General features: G+C 37.4%; 1 long non-coding RNA gene across 1 annotated transcript in view; it reads right to left on the bottom strand.

The window, feature by feature from the left end:
- Nucleotides 1–245: 245 nt before the first annotated feature.
- Nucleotides 246–21,554, bottom strand: part of LOC128863500 (uncharacterized) — a 65,074-nt gene continuing 43,765 nt past the window's right edge. Inside the window, exon 3 of the long non-coding RNA XR_008454607.1 lies at nucleotides 246–1,704. This is a non-coding gene — a long non-coding RNA (uncharacterized LOC128863500). The remainder of the gene's footprint in view (nucleotides 1,705–21,554) is intronic.

The raw sequence follows: 21,554 nt of genomic DNA on the forward strand, positions 1-21,554 counted from the left end.
CGTTTAGAAAGGCCTAGATTTTCTATTCACATACATTTTTTTTCTTCGATTGATTGAGTGGTCGCTGTAAAGCACTACAAAATACGGATTGGATATGGTTTTTTTCATTTCTTTCAAAATCCATTGTGTTAAGTTCCAAAAAATACCAAAGCGAAAAAAAATACTTTAATTGCATTTTATTAACCTAGATGATTTAGTACAAAGTTATGATGGTCACCACGAATAACAACCAATTATGTTTTTTTTTATTTCATGGGAAAAGCTCTGTATTATTATTTTGAAAAAATAAATTAAATGAATATTCAAAAAAATCAGCAAAATTTTTGCATGTCTCTGACTACCCCCAAACTCTTAAATTCACAACAGAATTTCAAGCTCGATACCCTGTACTTTATTTAAGTATGTGTGCACAAAGCACAAAAAAAGGTGGTCAGACATTTGCGCGAAAAGTAAAATAAATGCAACTTTTTTTTTATCAAAAAAACCTAACAGACATTTGAAATCTACTATGCGTATGTATGCACGCTTATGTCTGCATATGCTCCCTACACAGATGAAACAGTGCAGTTGGCTGCTTGAGTGTTCGGCGACTGCCATATTTTTAAATGACACTTACATTTGGCGGTGGTAAATTTTTCATATATAAAAATAAAAAAATAGCTATGTGAGTATTTTTACATGTATGTAAAGGTTTATGTATATGTATATGTATGTGTAAAGGTGTATGTATATGTGTATATGAATGTATGTGTTAGTGTATGTGTGAGTGTATATGTTTGCACATATCCACACAATTATCAATAAATAATAATGGAGTTGTATGGCTGTCCATAAATCGTTCAAAAATATATTGCCAAAGCACTTCAACAGCTTCCGAGTGCGCCTGTTTGGCTGTGTTCTGTTCTATTTCTGTGGCTTTCTGTGCTCTCCACTTCAGCGCTCTACCATTTTTTTTTCAGAAGTTCTTGCCTTGCGGATATTAACATAATTTCGTGCCAGTGGTATCGAATGCTAACTGGCATCCGCTGCTATAAATGAGGAACGGCTGAAAAGTTTTTTTTTTTTTTTTTTTTTTTGGTTTTTTTTTGTTTTTGTTTGGTTTCTAATTTTTTCGATTTCACTTTTAGTTTGGCCGTTTTTGATGCTTTCACTGCTTCCGTCTTTCCATTTGTTCGTCTTCCACTTCATCTTATTTTCTTTTAATGAGAAAAGTTTTGTCTTGCTTGAAGAGGATTTGTCATTTGTCAGTCGCATACCGTTTGACTGTTTCATTATTCGTTTTTTTCGCGATTCTATAATTTTTTATTTTGCTAGTAATTTTTTATTTTGTTTTCTTTTTTATTTTTTGTTTGAATTTCCATAAAGCTGCGACCTCTGGCTTTTCATGCTCTCAAGCAAAGAGTTTGTCTTCTTTCCGCCTTTTTTATTATTATTTTTGTTGCTGTAAAAGGACACTTAATGCGCGCAGCACTCGGAAAGTGGACCGGAAAGTTTTAAGAGCCGTCCAATTTCCATCGCTCATTAATAACGAGCGGCTGGTCATCATTTTTCATATATATTTTTAGTCTCATTTGTTTTTTTTGTTTTTTATGTAGGCTTAAAAGTTTTTTTGTTTAATTAAAATGCATGCAAAGCCATTAAAAAACTTACTATTTGGTGAAAGAGAATACTTTGAAAAATATTTAAAAATTCCGTCAATTTTACCTGAAAGTAGAAGATATTACATGCTGATTATTGACGTTTAGTTAGGTGTAAATTATTTTATAAAAATTATTACTAATCCTCTTTCTTAAAAACATTAACTTAAACTCACTGCCGAGAAGGCAAATATGCGCTAAGGGCGCTTCAAAATTTGCGCCCAATTGCATTTGTCAGCATCGCTTTTTGTGTTTCCTCAATGCACAAGTCGGATGTTTTTTTTTCTTTTTACCCGCCTTCAAGTAAAAACTTCTGACCGCAAAACTACACCAAAAAGTAAATTCTTGTAAAAATTATGCACACACACAAGCGCACACAAAGACCATACCAAACATAGAAGCTGGAGCCTTGCCAAGCGAAGGCGAACGCCACTTGCAGAAGTGCTTGGAGCGAAACATAGATAGAAAATACAAAGGCACACACATACAAGCGTACTAATGTTCGAGTGGAATTGTATTAGTTTAAGTGAGACGCAGTGTAGCATAAGTAACAGTCATGTAAAACGCCCTAAAGTATGCCAAAGTAGAGAAAGTAGAAAAATAATGTATAAGAAAAAAAGAGCTAAGCAACAGACGCCTAAAAGCATGCTATAACAAATATTATAAAAATAACTTAAGACATTTTGAGCAGTATTCTAAATTTTTTCAGTCGTTTTTTCGCTTTTTTCTTTATCCATTTTTGGAAAAATATACACGCACACAAGCACGTACAAATCGTGCTGCTGCCGCGAGCGCTTGAGCAATATTGGCCATCGAAACAAGTTATACCAAAAATCTAACAATGCTATCTATGCCACAACAAAGCAATACAGACAAGAAAACACACACACAGAAACTAGTGTCACACTGACATGCACGCGTGTATCAACTGTATGTGAGCGTGTGTGTGTGTGTGTGAATGTGGCGTACCAGCGCTAGCGCGTCGTGCCATGGCAACCTTGCCCGCGTACCAGCACACATCATACGCATACACACACAAACGTGCCTTGTGGCATGTTAGAAACCCAAAACCGAGCGTGAGAGAAGCGCGTGGAGCTCGCAACAAAAGGTGGCGGAAAGAAATAAACAAACGTAAATCGATTACCATATCGAGCGAGAGTTCTTACTTCGTACCTATTGTAGGTGCATATACTTACAAACATATACATTTACGCGTGTATGTGTGTGTGTGCCGTTGGTAAGGAGTTTGATGGCAGCGCAGTGGAAATGTTGCCTCGTGGCGCCCAGCCAAGGAAGTTAACAACATAGCATACACTTATACACACACGCACACACACAAGTATACACGCATACAAACATACACACATGCATGCATACATACTTACATACATACATACACACATACATACATACATACATACATACATACATATATACATATATACGCACATACACACATATAGCACACATTTCTTACGAAAAACATTCAATGCTCAGATATTCAAGTGGAAAATTGTCGATATTCCGCCCGTATTGTGGCTTTTCACCCTCTTGCTTGTTATATGAAACGCAAGCGGCGTCTTGGTTGCCTATAAATTATTGATTTTTTTTTTCTCATTCACTCGAAAATATACCTTCTTTCCATACCTATTTGCCTTCATTAAAGAAAATAACTCAGCTTTCGTTTCCTTTTTCTCCATATTCTTTGTTGTAAAAACTACTTTTCTACTTTGCTGCTGCTGCTGTCGGTTTGGCTGGCTCGTTGAAAGTAACATTTAAAACTTTTCCATTTTATGACTGCAGTGGTTATATTGGTTCACCATCAATTTTCGGGGTCAAATTTGATAATTTGTCTGCAGCGGATACAGCAACGAATAGTCTATTTTTATATTAAAAAGCTATTTGAGGGGCAAAGAAAACGGAAAATTTTTCAATATGAATGTGAGAATTTTCGTTGACTATTTTGAGCTTTTTTCATTTTTTTTCGTTTTTTCTCTTTTTTCTATTTATTTACTTTATTTTCTGACCTAAAATCAGCAGCGCAAAACTCGTGAAAGCAAAATTTCGGTTTTAGTTTAAAGTGCGCGACGTGCCACCGAGAGGTGTGGCCAACTTTAGTTAAAACAAAAAACAAAAAAATAAAATCATAAATAAATAAAAAAGAACAAGAAACAGAGAAACAGTAACTATTTGAAAAGCTTAATTGCTGCTGAATAAAAATATGCAAAGTTTGCTAGAAAGTGAAAGATGCAGGTTTTTCTGTTGATGCTCTCTTGTCAGCCTTGCATGGCTGAGTTGTTGGGTCACTGCGGAAATTTCAAAACAGCGATTTGGTATTTTACTAAAAAGATGTCTTAATAGATTACATATTCAATGAATTAAACTAGGAAACATTTTGGGATACTTTTAACTTCAACTAATGCGTATTGCATTGCTCTCCTTTTTCCTTAAGTTATATTTTTCAAGTTCGCCGGACTATTAACTCGCGCTAATCTTGACCGATTGATTTAAAATTTTAACGGCATATTCACAATTAATTTTTTTTTATATACAGAGTGCGAACGGTATTTGAAAAAAAACGAATTAAAACTGCTTTTGAACAAAACTTAATGAAGATTTTCATGTTTTTTGTCGCCATTGAAAGATGCACGAACATTTCTTGGACGGATATAAATCCGGGTAGTTTCGGTAAAGTAAAACCGATTACCAGGATTTCACTACTGCCTTTGGAATCTCGCTGCATGCGACAGAGTTCACTCTAAATCCTTGAGGAAAGAAATGTGGTGGCATTGCAAGTCCTTTGAAGCTCACAACACCTAAAACCCTAACAGTGGCTAGAAACTTCGTGTGCATGTCTACAGGAGCCTCCACAGGATTGGAACTTAGTCATCTCTCATTACGATAATTTCTGTAGTTATTCTTTTAGTCTTGATACATTTTTTTCCTGCATTGCAGGGATAAACCAAGCTTAGACATATGGTAAACAAACTACTTCGACACATTAGTGATTTTGTTTTGGTATCATATACTTTTGCCTTTGTGAAAATGTCTGATTTTGTGCCGAATAAACGTCATTTGCGGGAAGAGTTGATTTTCCCCTTTCATTCGAAAAAAAAAAACGGCGGCTAAAGCGCATCGAGAGCTACAAAAAGTTTATGGACGGGGCTTCAAAGGCAGTGATTTTAGCATTGACGACCGTCCACGTAAAGGAAGTCCAAAAGCCTTTGAAGACGCTGATTTGGAGGCATTACTGGATGGGCAATGAGGATCCGTTTCAAACGCATGAAGAGCTTGTTCCATTTGCAAGCGATTGCATGCCTAGGGAATGATTCAGAAACAGGAGATTTGGGTTCCTTGGTTATGAGTTAAAGCCAAGGGATGTTAAATGTCGTTTTTTCGCCTGCGAACAACTGCTGCAGCGGCAAATAACGCAAAAACGCAAGGGTTTTCTTCATCGCATCGTAACGGGTGATGAAAAATGGATTCACTACAGCATTTCAAAGAAAAGAAGGTCATGGGAACTGCCCGGTCATGCTTCTATGTCATCGCCTCCGCCGAATATTCACGCTGCGAAGGTTATGCTATGTATTTGGTGGGACCAAGTTGGTGTTATTTATTATGGACTGTTAAAACCAAGCGAAACCATCACTGGAGATCGGTATTGACTTCAGTTGATGCGATTGAGTCGAGCACAGGGCGAGAAACGGCCGCAATACGCGAAGAGGCATGAAAGAGTGATTCTACAGCACGACAACGCTCGGCCTCACGTTGCCAAATCCGTTAAAATCTAACTGGAAACACTGAAATGGGAAATCCTACACCCGCCATATACTTCAGATATTGTGCCGCCCGATTATCACCTGTTCCGATCGCTGGCGCATGGTCTAGCTGACCAGCAGTTCCATTCATATGAAGACATCAAAAAATGACTTGACCCCCAAAAGATGAACAGTTTTACCGCGACGGTATACGAGATCTACCAGAAAGATGGGAAAAAGTAGTAACCAGCGATGGGCAATACTTTCAATGATTCACTTGTAACCAGTTTTTCAGAATAAAGTTGTATTTGCATTAAAAAATCAGCTTGTACGTCCATGTTTTGTTACAGAATTGCTGAAGAGTACGATTTTTTACTGAAAGTTTTGAATGTAAGATATTTCACTAACTATTTCCTACTACACATCATTACAGCAAACATTTTATATGAAGCCTATTCCGCGAATTATTTTAAGAATATTTATTTAGTTTGGACACCAAGTCATGTAGCCAAACTAATCACAATTTACTGAAATAATAAATCATTCAGTATATTGGACTGACTATCCCAGTAAACCTGTATCGTATAACCGCACTTAGCGCACATTAGCTACATGCATGTGTGTGTGTGTGTGTGTTTGGCAATCCATGAGTTTTGAACTTTAAACTTTACACTACTGCGATTTAACACATTTCTGTATTTGCTTTGCTGTTGCTGCCAAGCATTTGCGTATTTTTCTCTTTTTCCCTTTCATTTTTTATTTTTTCTGTTTCAACTTTGCTTTTAGCTATCTTTTGTTGAAGCATAAGTTTGACTGGCACAACACCCGCATAATTTTTGCATCAGCAGCACTTACTCCCATACGCACACACTCACACACGAGCCCATTGATAACTCTTAGTTTTTCGTAGCATGCTTTGAGGGGCATGCAGTGTAACATTTAAGCCCGGAATCATCTCTCAGTATGGTTTTTGTGCTTACCCTTACTCTTTTTCGTGTGCCCCTTTGCGAGCAAGAATTATACATACACACGTACACATATACGGGTAGATAAGCGCCTGACATACTGACGTGCACTGACGCTTGTACGCTTGCATCTGCTACTGTTTCCATTGTTTCTGTTTTTTAGTTTCTGCTACTTTTGCTGCCACTTTTGTTTTCACAGCAAAAAGTTTAGGCATTTTTCAACTTTAACTTTGCTGAGTTCTACAACTTTTGCTACGTTTTAATTTAACGTATTTACTTTTAGTTGCAGCCGCTCTCCAACCAACTAACAATTAGTTGCCGCCCTGATACAGGTCAGCGTCTCCATTCAGTGGCCCATCCAGCGCTGCACTTTGAACGCATTTCGCAAACTATTTTCATTCTGTCTTTTTCCCTGTTTATTTATTTCAATCTTCTTCACTGGCTGTCTTCTTTAAACTTTCTAGTAGAAGTTCTGTTATATTTCCACTACATCAACGTTGTCGTAAAATAAGATATGAAAAGTAGTTAAAACTAAGGAGCAGGAAAGAAAAATTAAAAAGAAAAACAAAAGAAAACATAGAAAGTATTTACTGTAACAAAATGTTAAATGAAAATTTTTAATGAAATGTCGATGTTGTTGCTGGAAAAACTCGGCCAACTGTGGAAATAGAAGCCGCCGCTGCATTTGGAATGTTAAGGCGCAGGCAAGAAAAAAAAAAAAATTATAAATTGAAAAAAAAAAAAATATGCGCGCACACGCAAACACACAAGCATAGACAGGCAGGCAGGCAAAAAAAAAATAAAAAAATTAATAACGAAAGATAATGAAATTGTAAAAGAATCCTGCGCGCCACGGCGTGCCTACAGCGGATGCGTTGCGAAAACTTTGTTCGCACGCATACGCAAGTAGTCAGACATACATACTCGTACATAATTTGTTACATTTTCTCATGTAAATATGTATTGTCTGTGTGCGTAGTTGCAATAAGTCTACATAATAGCTGCAACTTGCAACAGTTCGCTGCAACGCTTCAACTCCTGCACTACACCGCCGCTAACTCTGCGCTTTCTTTCACAGTAAATACGCATCAAATATACAAAGACAACACCAACAACAACAACACAGTGCTCTGAAAAGTGACTGCACTCTGAAGTACACGAAAAACTGGGTAAAGTAGTGGGTGTGGCAATGCCGGCAAATTGAAATACCAGTGCACTGGTGACTGTAGTGTCTGTGTGATTGTATCCGTGCATTATGTCCCACCGCCTATGGCACCTTCTCCCTCACACCACTTTCTACACCCTTTCTCCTATGCGCCAATGCGCGCTCTCATGCAGTTATTCTGCGTACCCGCCGTTGCTAGCCATTCGTCCTTTTGCCAGAATGCAATTAAATAGTGAAAAGACAACGTAAAGTTTTTCTGCGTTAATTCCTATGGCGCAAATTTAATTAGCGCAAAATGAGCTGTCTGTCTGGAGTTCGAGTTGCACGAAAATGTTTGATTTTCTATTCAGCTGCGCTACTTTTTTCAGTATATTTTTAAGGAGAATTAATAAAGCAGTTGAGGTGCCCCTTCATACAGGGTTACCGAGAAAGGCGTCCCGGATACTTAAGAATGTGATTACTTAAGTAATTCTCTTTAATTTGTTGGTAAGTTGTAATGTCGAAAATTTAAGCTAATAATTCGAGATATGCGATTATAGAAATATTAAAAAAATGCGTTTAGCGTAGTACACATAACAGAAGTGAAACTTTCAAGGCAGACAAAGAAAGAGGGAGAGACCCGAGAGGAATGAGAGAGAGAGTGAGACCCGAAAGATAATGAGAGAGAGAGAGAGGGAGAGAAAGAATATATATCTAAATAAATTCACAACATTTGCAGAGAATACAAATAGACAAAATTTACAAAAAACGGAGAAGTGTCGAACGGTGTAGGTAAACGTCGGACATAAACCGTGGTAACAACGAGCACTACTCCGAGCGTTTCAGCGATTTCAGGACCGCAGCAACGGCACATATTACCGCAAGGCAATACCAATAAATAAGGCGTCAGAATGGATAGCACTTCACAGTACGCAGAAGTACTAGCCAGGAAACGGAAATAAGCGCCAAAAAGTAGGTGCCAAAGAACTAAACAAAAAAAGGGACAAAAAATGCCCCAAACAGTACGTATCAAGGAAATATAACGACAAAAAGTAGGCATCAAAAATATATTTCTTACAAGTTTGCACCAACAAACAAGCGCCAAAAAGTAGGCAGTGTTATTTCTTACTAGAAATTAGCAACCATAAGGAAAAACTCAGGAAAAATAGCCTAAAGTTTATCTAAGATGCAAGTATATATACGGTATAGCTCTCTCTGTCTTCTTTTCCTCTACGTTATATTTTTTTCTCTCTCGCGGAACGACAATGCCCAAAACGTTGCATGGCCCTGAAATTTTACTCTCTATTCTCGCTCGTCCATCGACGCCTAAGAAGTTTCACTTCAAAAATATTTTTGTTTACTTGTACGTCCACTTTTTTCAAAAAATTTTCCGAAGCAATTGCTCCTTATTCATATTGTCCATAACGGTGTTAGTTGCAGCCTTCAGAGAAGCCAGAAGAAGAAGTAGTAATTCAGGAGTTTAAAGACTGGGGAGTTAGGCGGCCCCAAGTTCGATGTCATGTGATCGTCGAAATATTTAGTCATCTCCAATCTTGTGTCGCCATTGCTTTTTGTGAAGAAGCAGAGTCCTGCTGAAAGATTTATGGGCTGTTACCGCGTACACTAACAGGTCAGGGTTTGTTGTTGTTGTTGTAGCAGCATAAACACTTCTCATCCATTTAAAGGGAATGCTACTGGAGTAACATTTCTTGAGCGGATATCAATCCGGCTCGTTCAAGTAACGCCGGACCGACTACCAGGATTTCACTACTGTCTCTAGAACCTCGATATATGCCGAAAAACTCACTCGAAATCCTTGAGTTAAAGAATTGTGGTAGCATGACATATCTTTTGTTGCTCCCAACATCAGTAGGATTGGGACATAGCCATTTGTCATTCTGGTAATTTTGGTTGGTTGGTCTTTTGTTTAGTCAAAATGTTTGCAGCAAATTCTGCATTGCCGTCTGATGTGTCCAATTCACAGCGAACCATAAAAACGAAAGAGAGATCTAAGTCCTGGAAAAGAGCTGAAATAAAAAAGATATGCTTTCGGGATGTAAAAGGTAAAATTCCATTTTTCTCAAAAAATGTTTATTCATCAATTTCTATTTTATCTCCTTCGAAGTAGTCCCGCGCAGATATAATACACTTGTGCCAGCGTTTTTTCCAATCCTCGAAGCAATTCTGATGGGCATTTTTTGGTATGCCCTTGGGCTCTCAGCGATTCGGTTTTCATCCCTTCCATCGCCGCAAAACGCCGCCTTTACATGGGTCTCTTCAATATTCGGAACAGGAAAAAGTGTCAGGGGCAAAATCTAGGGAATACGGTGGCCGAGGGATGATAACGGTGTTGTTTTTGGCCTAATAATCTCTCACAAGCAAAGATGAGTGAGCAGGTGCAAAGATGCCTGATGCAAAAGCCATGAATTTTCTTTCCACAACTCCGGACATTTTTTTCGTATTGCTTGACGCAAACGGCGCACAACTTCAAGGTTGTATTCTGTATTTACTGCACGACCTTATGGTAAGAACTCCTGATACACTACGCGATGGTAATCGATGAAACCAGTCAGAAAAACCTTAACATTTTATCGAACTTGGCGGGCTTTTTTTGGTCTTGACTCTCCTAGACTCTTCCATTGGGACGATTGGGCTGTGGGTAATATTTTACACTGAAAAAACATGTATGCTCTATTCAGTTGGGAGTTAACAATGGAAGGCAACTAAGAGAAAATTCGGTACATTTTACAGTTTTTCTATTCATTTGGTAAAGGCGAAAATGCAAGCCAGGCCGCTGATACTGTGAATGGTGTTTATGATGTCGATATGGTGACAGCAGATTCCGGGCAATTTTAGTTTTGACGATTCCGTTCAGGCATTTTTGCTGTTAAAGAAAATGTCGAAAATCTGGAAAATGTCGATAAAATCACAAAAATAATCGAGTTGACCGACGTGTTAGTAGTCGCAGTATCGCCCAGGTGCTAAAGAGCGACCATAAAATAGTTTGCAGCCATTTCCACAAAAATTGAAGAAATAAGGTTTTTCTTTTTCTCCAACATATTAGTATATTATATTTGGGCTAGGAAATTTTTTTTTCGACATCGTTCCTAACAAATTCGGATATACATGAATTTTTGAGAAAAAAAGTCTGCCAGAGGTTAGCTCTAAAGGTACTTCATAGTTTCAAAAGAAATTCTCTTAAATTAATAAGAAGTTTAAGGGGTCCCGGTGGTCTCGAGCTTGAAAATTTAGGGAATTTTAGGAATTTTTTTTTTACAATAAAAAAAAAAATTAAAAACGATACTAAAAATTTTACGATTTTTATTTAACTTCTTTTAAATACAAAAATGAAAAAACTATAATTTCTTTAATTTTAATAATTTTAAAAATGGGGTATGCCGTGGGGAAAGTGAAAAACAATATATAATTTTTCTAGACTTTTTATTTAACTTCTTTTACATACAAAAATGAAAACAAACAATTTTTGTTTTAATTTTAAAAATGGCGCTGAAAAATTTGACCTGAGCGCTGTTGTCCATTTCGGCTCTTCTATTTATTTGATACACAAAACTCAAAAAACATATTAATCAGTATGACTGTAGCTATGTCCCGTACTAGAATACAAAAAAAAAAATTGACAAAATTTGACACTCCAAAAATCGATTTATTTTTTAGTTTTGCAATAAAAAAGTACGAAATAATTGAAATAATAATAAGATTCTAGTACGGGGGATAGCCATTGATGTTATGAACGCTATATTAAAATTTCAGACATTCGGTTGGACAGTTTTTTTTTTGTCTCTGACAACACCAGCCCGAAAAAAGTCGTTTCGAAATAAATGAGTTTAAAGTTTGACCCATGGAAGCGCGCGCACCGCTCTCCACCTATTTAATGGACTGTAGAAGCTATAGCATTGGGAATTTTTGGATGCAAATTTCAAAGTATATTCTTAAGATGCTGTACTTTCGAAATAACGAAAAAACAAAAAATCGATTTTGTTAAATTTCTAGACCACCGGTTCCCCTTATTATTTACTTAAGTACTGTGAATGTTATTTTTTAATGCAAAATTGACCTTGGACATTTTTTTGTACGAAGAATTTATTTCTGATATAAATTTTTAATATAATTTTTTTTATACGGGCGTATTAAACGAGATTGCACGTAATTCGTTTTCGTATTTAAATCAAACTAAAAGTTGCAAAAATTAAAATAAAAATATTTTGTTAACAAAAAAAAATTTACTTTTTACTTCACACTGCTTGTATCTGTAAAACAGCTCATGACATCAACGTCAAAATTGTTCTAATGACAGTTCAATATATTGTTTATAAGCCTTCAAAAGCATTTGCGTCTCAGTTTTGTTGAATTTTTGAACGAAATCCACGTCGAAGTGAAAATATCGCAAGACAGCATTCGACGCATATTCAAAAATGAGCTCAAGATCAAGGCTTACAAGTTCCAAAAAGCATACGATCTTTCACCCTGCAAAAAAAGTTCGGTGCGAAAGAGCAAAGGAGTTGTTGCGCTTGCACGAACGTGCCGAATATCCTAACATTGAGTTTTCTGATGCAAAAAATGTCCCAATTGAGCAGTTCATAAACACTCAAAGCGATCGTGTTTACTTGACCGTACCCTCATACGAGAATTTGAGCAAACATATGGCCACTCGAAGCAATTTCCCATCGCAAGTAATGGTTTGGGCCGCAGTGTCCGCTGATGGACACTCTCCAATTGTTTTTATCGAGCCTGGTGTCAAAGTGAATGTGACTTATTTTCGGGAAAATGTTTTAGAAGCTGTTTTAGAGCCGTGGATACGAAAACATTTCGGTTGTAGACCATGGACGTTCCAACAGGACTCGGCACCGTCTCATAAAGCTCGTGTGAACCAAGAATGGTTAAAAAATTATGCTCCGCACTTCATTTCGTCCACATAATGGCTTTCGATGGACTATTCCATCTGGTCCATTTTGGAGAGCAAGGTGAGCACTAAAAAATATGCCAGTATGGATGCGCTGAAGAAAGCGAATATACGAGAATGGGCCAAAATACCTCAAGATCACATTCGTGCAGCAAGTTGCATCTCATTTTTTGACCGTTTGAAGGCTATAGTCAAGGCAAAAGCTGGTCATATCAATTTGTCTGTGAAATCAATAAAAACTTATTTCACACAAAAAAGTTATGGTGTTTTGAATAGGTAACGCTTCATATCGTTCACCATGTAGTTTTTGATTTTTTGAATTAAAAAAATAATATTATTTGAATTTTTTGAATAAAAATAATATTTTTTGAATAAAATAAATTTTTTGAATAAAAATAATATTTTTTGAATAAAAATAATATTCTTTGAATAAAAATAATATCCTTTGAATTTATTGAATATAAATACAATAATATTTTTTAAATGTTTTTTTATCATAAATTTTTTTTTGGAACTAATTTCTGCAAATCCTTCCTATCTTAGTATCAATTGAAAATATTTTATTTTAATATTTGGTGAGTGCGAAAATAACTTTCGAACTATGCTTCAATGAACTTTTTTTCTTAGAACTGCATATAGAATTGGAATTTGCTAGGAATCTGCCAAAAAATCGATGCATGCAAATTGAATTTCGCTAATTTGTTTATATGTATAGGTATAATAAACGGTTTTCCAATAACAGGTATTAGGTGTTAAACAGGAGAGATGATTAACGATTTTTTATGGCCGCCCGACTAAAAATGTTGGTAAGGCGGTGATTAGGCGCAAATGAGACAGACCGCATTCCAAATTTGTGCCTCATAAGGCAGCCAAACTAGGCCCAAGTCCGGAAAGGTATCGCCATACATCTGGCCATTAGGCGCAGGTTCGAAAAACCGAACTTCGGTAATAATCCGGATGCCCTTCTACAAATCAGTAAGGGATTCCAATTTATGCCTAAGTGAGACACTGCCACAGATTTTCGTGACCACAACCAAATTTGGTATTGTTCTGGCATGTCAATCTTTGCCTTGCCTTACGTGGGGCTGGTAGGATAATAGTGAGGCGTGCCTCAGTAAGACCTGCCTAATTCGGGCCTAACTAATTCTTCGGCATGCCTCATTGTAATTCTAGTCGGGCGGACTTGGTTGGTATTGATTGGGACAACGTTTATTTTCAACAAGTCGGCGCTACGTGCCACACATGCAACGAAACCATTGATCTTTTACGGGAAAAGTTTTCGGACCGTGTTATCTCTCGAAGAGGTGATCACAATTAGCCACCGAGATCTTGTGATTTAACACCTTGTGACTTTTTTCTTTGGGGCCGCGTGAAAGAGAAGGTCTACGCCAACATCACAGGATCGATTTCAGACCTGAAAGATGGAATTCGTGAGGTTATTGAGGACATAGGGCAGCCAGTTTGCAATTCGGTTATGGAAAATTTCATGAAAAGGATATTGTCCTGTAAGCGTAGTCGTGGTGGTCATTTGCTTGATGTTATTTTCCAGTATTAGTGGCATATCTTCCACTTTAGAATGAAATAAACATCCGATTATTTATATTAAAAAATAGCTTTTTTCTTTGAATATCGAAATAACACCTCTGTTCGGAAAACCCTATATAATAAAAGTACAGAAACATATTTTTCATTTCTTTCATATATTTATGGTAATTTTTTTCTAGAATTAGTTTACTTTTTAATGTGCTAGACCACTATAACACTTTGAAAGTGTTGAATATTTTAATATTAAAAAAAAAATAATTCAATAAAATTTTTAAAAATACTCGCACTAATGATGAGATCTTTGCAACTCACTTTCATTTGAATGCAATATATTTTTCGACTATGAATAAAGTAAGACAAAAAATATCACTTGATTGATCAACATTGGAGCACATCAACACCGCCATAAGAAAAATTTGCATGGCACTTCCACATTATAAATGAGGAAAATATATGAAAAATAATATCAATATCATAGCACTGGAAAAAAGAATCTTAAAGTAGTAAAAAATATAACGGAACGTATAAATTTTACTTCATTTTTATACGCAATCGTTATGCCAATTTAAGCCAAAGTGAAATAAGTGGAAATTTACCTGCGAAAATGTGGGAAAGTTGGCGCTGCGTGCATATGCATGTGTGTGTGTATGTGTGGACCGATACAACGATATTTATTTCGAAACGATAAAATTTATTACCTTTATTAAAGTAGAAAGGTGAATAGGAATACGTAGAAAATATAAGAATGCTGCGCAATCACAATTTGTGTGTGTTGCTGCATATGCACATGTGCGGGTATGCGTGTGTGTACGCAAAAGGGTAATAAAAGAATAGATAAATATTAATGCGCAAGTAAAAATAAAATAAATCACGTTTCTAGGTCAATTTGGGTGCCGTAACTGCAGCACAAGAACGTAAAAATACCAACACATGCAGACAAAAGTGCGCAATATGCACATACACATATGCAGAGAGGAGTAAATGCAAGCATACGTGTGTATGTATGTATGTATGTGTACAGGTGTATGCATTTAATCGCAACTAAGCATCTGGTAGAGTTTTCACAAGACCACAAGAACATAGCTGCTATTCACACGCATATACATGCGAGTATATTTGTATGCATAGCACCTGTGTATGTGTGTGTGAACTGGTTGTTATGTAGAAATTGTTATTGCAATAAAAGCACCAGTCTGGTAATAAAAAAAGTCACAAGGCGCGGGAAATTTAAATCCAGCGTAAGCAATAAACATACCCCTATACGCGCAGCTTAATTTGGGAAAGCATGCGCGTACATATGTACATACATTTATATAAGCGCCACCACAACTCCACTTGCGCGCGTAAAGTCAAAGACACCACCGACGGCGGTTTGATGCAAATTGCAGCGCATAGCTTTTACTTTAATTGGATAGTATTTGCCATACATTATTATTATCGAACTCGTAGCATTTTAGCTGACGTCACTGCGATTTTGTAGCTTTAAAACCAACACACACACACACGCACGCACACAAACTGGTTGCACTCGAAAATAATGCAGTTCTAATCAAAAGGAATTTATGCTGATTTTGCTATTTCTACTTTGTGATGCTGTTCTTATTGTTATTTTGTTGTTGTGAGTGTTATGTTTTGGCCACTCACCTATCAATGTAGTGCCGCTCTTATACGCATTGGAAGGAGCTACAGCACAAAAACTCACACCAACTGTGTTGTGCTGCTGCTACCGCTGCTGCTGCTCAAATCAGGTTTTTAGTACACAACACTTCACTAAAATTCTTCAACGAGAGTTTATGCTCAGCAATTTTTGTGCCGAAAACCAATATGCTCAGGTAAGAAATATGTTGTATTTTTTGTGCACTAAGGCCTCGTTAATTAGAAACATTTGTTGTACTTGTATATTCGTACATTCATGTAACCCACACTAGTAGCCAACGAAATTGTGCATCTCAAATCAAATCTTGCCATCACTCTGGAGAGTAAGTAGTTTTTGTTTTTTTTTGTTTTGTTTTTTGTTGCTTTTCAACTAATTCACCACGCTTTGTGTACTACAAATTCTCTGCGCTTAGCATACAATACAGCGCTCTTGGGCTAACGACACACATACAAACGCATTTTATGCTCACTTTGCTGTGGTTTAGGCAAACAAGTAAACATTGAACGCAATAAAAAAAAAATTATTAGACAAAAAAAAATAATAATAAATATAAAAATAAAATAGAATAAAAAAAACAACAGATAAATTAAAAAAAAAAAAAAAAATGAAATAAAATAAAATAAAAAATCAAATAAAAAATGCAGAAAAAAAAATTTTAAATATTTGGCGCCATTCTGCGTTGCTTCCAAGCTCACGTTGAGCTGAGCGTCTGTCTGCTCATTTGTAATTTGTTAAACAAAATTTTAAGTTTATGACCTGGTCGAGCTCACGCGCAAAGCTCTAATGTCTGCGCTTGTGGGTTGCTTATGACTTTTGATAATCAATTTAATTTTGATTTTCAAATAACGATGCGAGATAATTTATTGTGTGCGTATATTTGCACGGCGTCACGTTGTTCACTTGAAGTGATAGAGGGTGTGCCATTAAAGGCGCATATTTTGAAATTTTGTTCAGCTAAAATGTTCTCATGCTTCCACTGTAGTGGTGTGTGTTGACATGGAGTTTCTGTATGAAGCAAAATATCTTGTGATATTTATCTTTTGATGAAATTTTCTATGATATTAGATTATAGGTAGGTAGGTAGGTAAGATGGCAAGAGTACCCCAGGTACCCTACAAGTAGTACTTACGTGCCGTTTTGATACCATAATGTGGACCACTACCTGTGAAAGGATTTAGGGAGAAGAGAAAACCGTCTACAGCTATCCAGTGCTGTTGATGTAGGGATCTAGGCTGGAGAATCTCATCAAGTCATCATCAAAGGGGACGCTAAGGAATCTCAAGCGCCTAGCCGCCAGAGCCGGACATTTGCAAAGAAAGTGCTCAACAGTCTCTTTCTCTGCAGGATCCCCACAGCTTCTGCAATGGGGGTTGTACGGAATTCCAAGCTTCTCCGCATGAGTGCCGATCACCCAGTGACCAGTGAACACCGCAATGAGTTTGGAAATTGAATGGCGGGGGATTCACATCACCTTAAGCGTTCTGTTTATAACGTATTGAGGCCATAGTGCTTTTGAAATGGCACACGATGTCTTGCGCTTTTCTTAGAAAGAAGTTGTGTAGTTTCCCTTTAACGATGGCCAAGGGGATACCGATGTCTGAGAAGGGGGCAGCTGGATCCGGTTCTGCCGCCTCCTTCCTGGCAAGCTCATCGGCAATTTCATTTCCCTCTATATTCCTGTGTCCAGGAACCCAGATGAGGGAAATGTTTCCTGCACGTTCGAGACGTTTGAGTTCCTCCTTACAGGAGTTCACGAAAAGAGAGCTGCAATACGGCGACGACAGTGTCTTGATTGCAGCTTGGCTATCGGAAAAAATATTAATGTCTCCCTCCCAACAGCGATCCCGAAGCATTTTACATGCCTGCAGGATCGCGAAGACCTCTGCTTGAAAGACGCTGCTTGTCTCCGGCAGTTTAAAGGAGACCGAAATGCTGGCTGATTTAGAGTAGACCCCCGCTCTCACTCCAGACTTCATTTTGGATCCGTCAGTGAAAACAGAGGCATCTATATCCGCACCAACTCTCCCCTCTTTCCAATCTTGCCTGCTCGGAAAGATAGCCCTAGCACAACCCTCAAAGCACAGTTTGCGGATGGAGAGGTCGGTGCGAATATCAGAGAAGGAAGGGGAGATCTGCTTCAAGATGCTACTATGTCCTACAGGAAGTTGTCTCCAAAGGCCAATCTCCTTCAGCCTAATAGCACTCTGAGCAGCAACGGGCTTAACCTGCAGATCCACAGGAATTAAGTGGAGAATAACGTTGAGCGCAGCGGTGGGGCATGTTCTATAGGCACCAGTGATGCCCACACATGCAGTTCTCTGCACTCTCTCTAATTTAGTGGTGTTGTAGCCCTTCTGAAGAACTACCCACCAAACTAGGCAACCGTATGTCAAAATTGGCAGAACCACTAAGTTGTACATTCAAAGTACGACACGTGGCTTGAGACCCCATTTTTTGCCGAACATAGATTTACAACGTAGAAGGCTATATTGGCCTTCTTAACCCTTAACTGGTATCGTAAATTTGACTAACGAAACTAGTATCGTGGGGGCCGCGCGGCCCCTTATTAAAATTAGATTCTAGGATACAAATGTCTACAATTTTTTTCAAGAATTATTTTGATAGGACAAATAACAAGCTTGTTTTATGAAATTAATAAGTTTTTATTCATATACTTCTTTTAACTTATTTACTACAAGAGATCACAAAATTTGGATAATTTTTTGGTATTTTTTTCTTACCACTATAAAAATAAAAAAAAACTATTATTTCGAAAGTCTTTAGCTAACATATGTATGTTTTCTTATTTCTTATAAAATCAACTTTGAAAAAATAAACTAAAACATAAGTATTTCAACGTATAGTGGGGGTATAGTGAGGTCTGCAGGGCCCCCGCAACGTACGTAGCTCCGCTCTGGTAAAAGCTTCAGCGCCGAACGTCCGACACCCGCCGCGTGTCGCGACGTAATGAGATTACTCAAAATGGCAGCCACGTAATATGCGCAGTTTTTAAGAAATTCAAAAAAATAAAACGCGTGGGGTCTGCGCGGCCCCCACGATACCAGTTAAGGGTTAACTCGATTTTCTATGTGCAGCTTCCTGTGGAGCTTGGGGTCAAGTATTACACCAAGATACTTGACTTCCGATGAAAGTGTAAGACACTGGTTGTTAAGTCTAGGAAGCTTAAAAGGTGGAGGCTTGTATTTTCTGGTGAATAGCATCAACTCCGCTTTGTCAGAGTTGACTCTGAGATCGCTACTGGCGGCCCATATGCTGAGTGTAGCCAGTGCACCTTCCAAAATTTCAACCATTACTGATGGGAAGGGACCTGAGACCATCAGGACCAAGTCATCGGCATATGTTACCACCTTTACCCCACCCCTGTTTAAGCGAGTTAAAGCTTCATCTACAAGTACTAGCCAAATGCCCTATGTACGAATCTAGTGATTCTAGCCCCTCCTGCCACCACATTTATTTCCCTACCACCAAGCAGGGACGAGATCCAGAGGTAGATAGGTCTTTCCACGGCCTATTAAGAGCCGTGACAATTGACTCCGCCGTAATATTATTAAAGGCGCCCTCTATGTCTATAAAGGCCGCCAAAGTGAATTGTTTTCCCTCCGGAGATTTCTCTACAGTCCCTACTACATAATGTAAGGCTGACTCGGTAGATTTCCCAGTGGAAAATACTTCATTCGTAATGCTGAGCTAAATATATTTCTTAAGTATAGTGTGGCTTTGTCAGGTAACTACTTTAGAATCCTGCCTGTGATTCCGTCATATCCTGGGGACTTATTTACGGCAATTTTTGTCTCAATTGCTATTCGTATTTCTTTCGAAGTTATTTTCTTGATTAATATATTTATGTCATTTATGAGTTGAGCATGAAATTCAGAGTTGTCAATGTCTTGGTTATTATGTTGATTTGTAAATGTTTTTTTTTTTTTTGTTTTAATTATCAGCGAGTATTTTTGCTTTTTCTTTTGGTGTTTTCGCCCAAGAATTTGTCCTTGTCCTTAGCGAGGGTTGGTGCATAACTGCGTTGCCGATTTTTTTGCAGGTCTTGCATAGTGTAAAGTTTGTAGCTCCCAGTGATGCGATATATTTTTCAAGTTTTTCGCCAAGTAAAGTGTAAACCAAATAAGGATATGTTTTGACTATTTCTTAATTTATTTTGTAATCTCGATTAACTTTTTCTTTATAAAAACATAGTTCATTCTACAGCAACTGCTATATAAACCACAATAACTGCCATGAAAAAAGTTTTGAACTTTGTATAGAGTTTTTAAAAATCCGACAAATTGTCTTCAAAATTCCAAACCGTTTACTCAGTATTTTTAGAAAAATTACGGGCTGTTTTATAAATCATCGAATTTTGGTATAGTAAAATGCAATTTTGAAGTAGCAAAAATCACACTGATTTTTTAGAATTCTGGTACATTTTATTCATTTTGCGCCTACTCCACATATTTTTTTTTACAGTTTTATATATTTAGAAGAAAACCCCGTCAGCAGAAAAAATGGCCAAAATTCACCAAAAATTCTACTTGAATTTCAAAGCTAATTCCCATGACTCCTTTGATAAAATTAAAGTTGTTCGTGCAATAAAAACTGCGTTTCGGCGCTTAAAGATGACAAACATGAATTCGTTTACAAAGAAGCCCGCATTACTGCCACTAATCCATCAATTTCGTAATACTCAGCGCGAAAGCAAATCCCCCAAAGTCACAAAAAAACAAAACCACTAAGCCATTGCCGGAGTCATTACTGCGTAGATACTCAACTAATAGCACACAAAAAAAGCAAACTCACACGCAATAATAAATATTATGCATATGTACGTATGCTTGTATGTATGAATGCATGTGTGTTTGTATGTGTGCATGTATGTCTACTTAATGGCCATTGCTCGACTGACCTCCAACTCCATTGTGCGTTGGAATTGCGCATTTCCTACGCAAACGAGCTCGTACGCTGCCAACAGCAACCAAACTAAACTCCAAACAACCGCATAGTCAGCAAAGCAAAAACAACAAATAAGCCAACATAATCAGCCGCCACCAAGAGTCAATGCGTCCTCTACTGGCTGCGTCTGTGAAATATCTAAATGTCTACACAGCGACGCAGTTACTTGTAAAAATATAAATATTTGCGCGTTCACGCACCCGCTGCAGCTGCATGAGATATTTGTGTGTGTGTGAGTGTGTTTGTGTGTATGTAGATATTTTTCTTTCTACACTTTTTCAGACTTCTCAAAAGCATTGATGCTGATATTGTCTTTATAAAAAAAAACAAAACGAAAAAGTAAAAACAAAAAAACAAAAGCACAAAAAAACAAAACCAAAAGAAAACACAATATAACATTAAGTGGGCACTGCCCGACGCAGCATACGAATACACACACACACACATTTGCAGCTTATTTTGATTTTTTGTTTACTTAATTTTTTTTTTCCTTTTTGGTTTTAGTTTGCATTTATTTTCTTGCGCTTTCTTGTTGAAGTGCGTACTTTGCGCTGCGCGTATTTGTTGTTTTTTTATTAAAATGTACATATTTATTTATGTGTGTGTATGTGTGTACACAAACGCGATTGCATTGAATTGAATTGAATTGACTCTAAACTGACAACAGCTTGTCAGCGCGCAACTCCATTGCACAATCCTTCATATTCTCAATATTTACATACGCATACATACTTACATATGCAGATATACGTGTGTACATGTGTATGTGCACACCACACCTAAGTAAACCGGGCGCAGGGCGCTAAGTAAAGCTCAACGAATTGGCTTCCCAACAGAAATTGAACGGAAACTCAATTGGCGTTCAATGAAATCGAACTTTAGTTGCGTTGAGTTGAGTTGAGGGCGTCTGTTTACACATACTTGCCACATATACATATGCACATATGTAAGCAGAAAATTTG

Source organism: Anastrepha ludens, chromosome 5, assembly GCF_028408465.1.
Source record: "Anastrepha ludens isolate Willacy chromosome 5, idAnaLude1.1, whole genome shotgun sequence".
Lineage (NCBI taxonomy): Eukaryota > Metazoa > Arthropoda > Insecta > Diptera > Tephritidae > Anastrepha > Anastrepha ludens.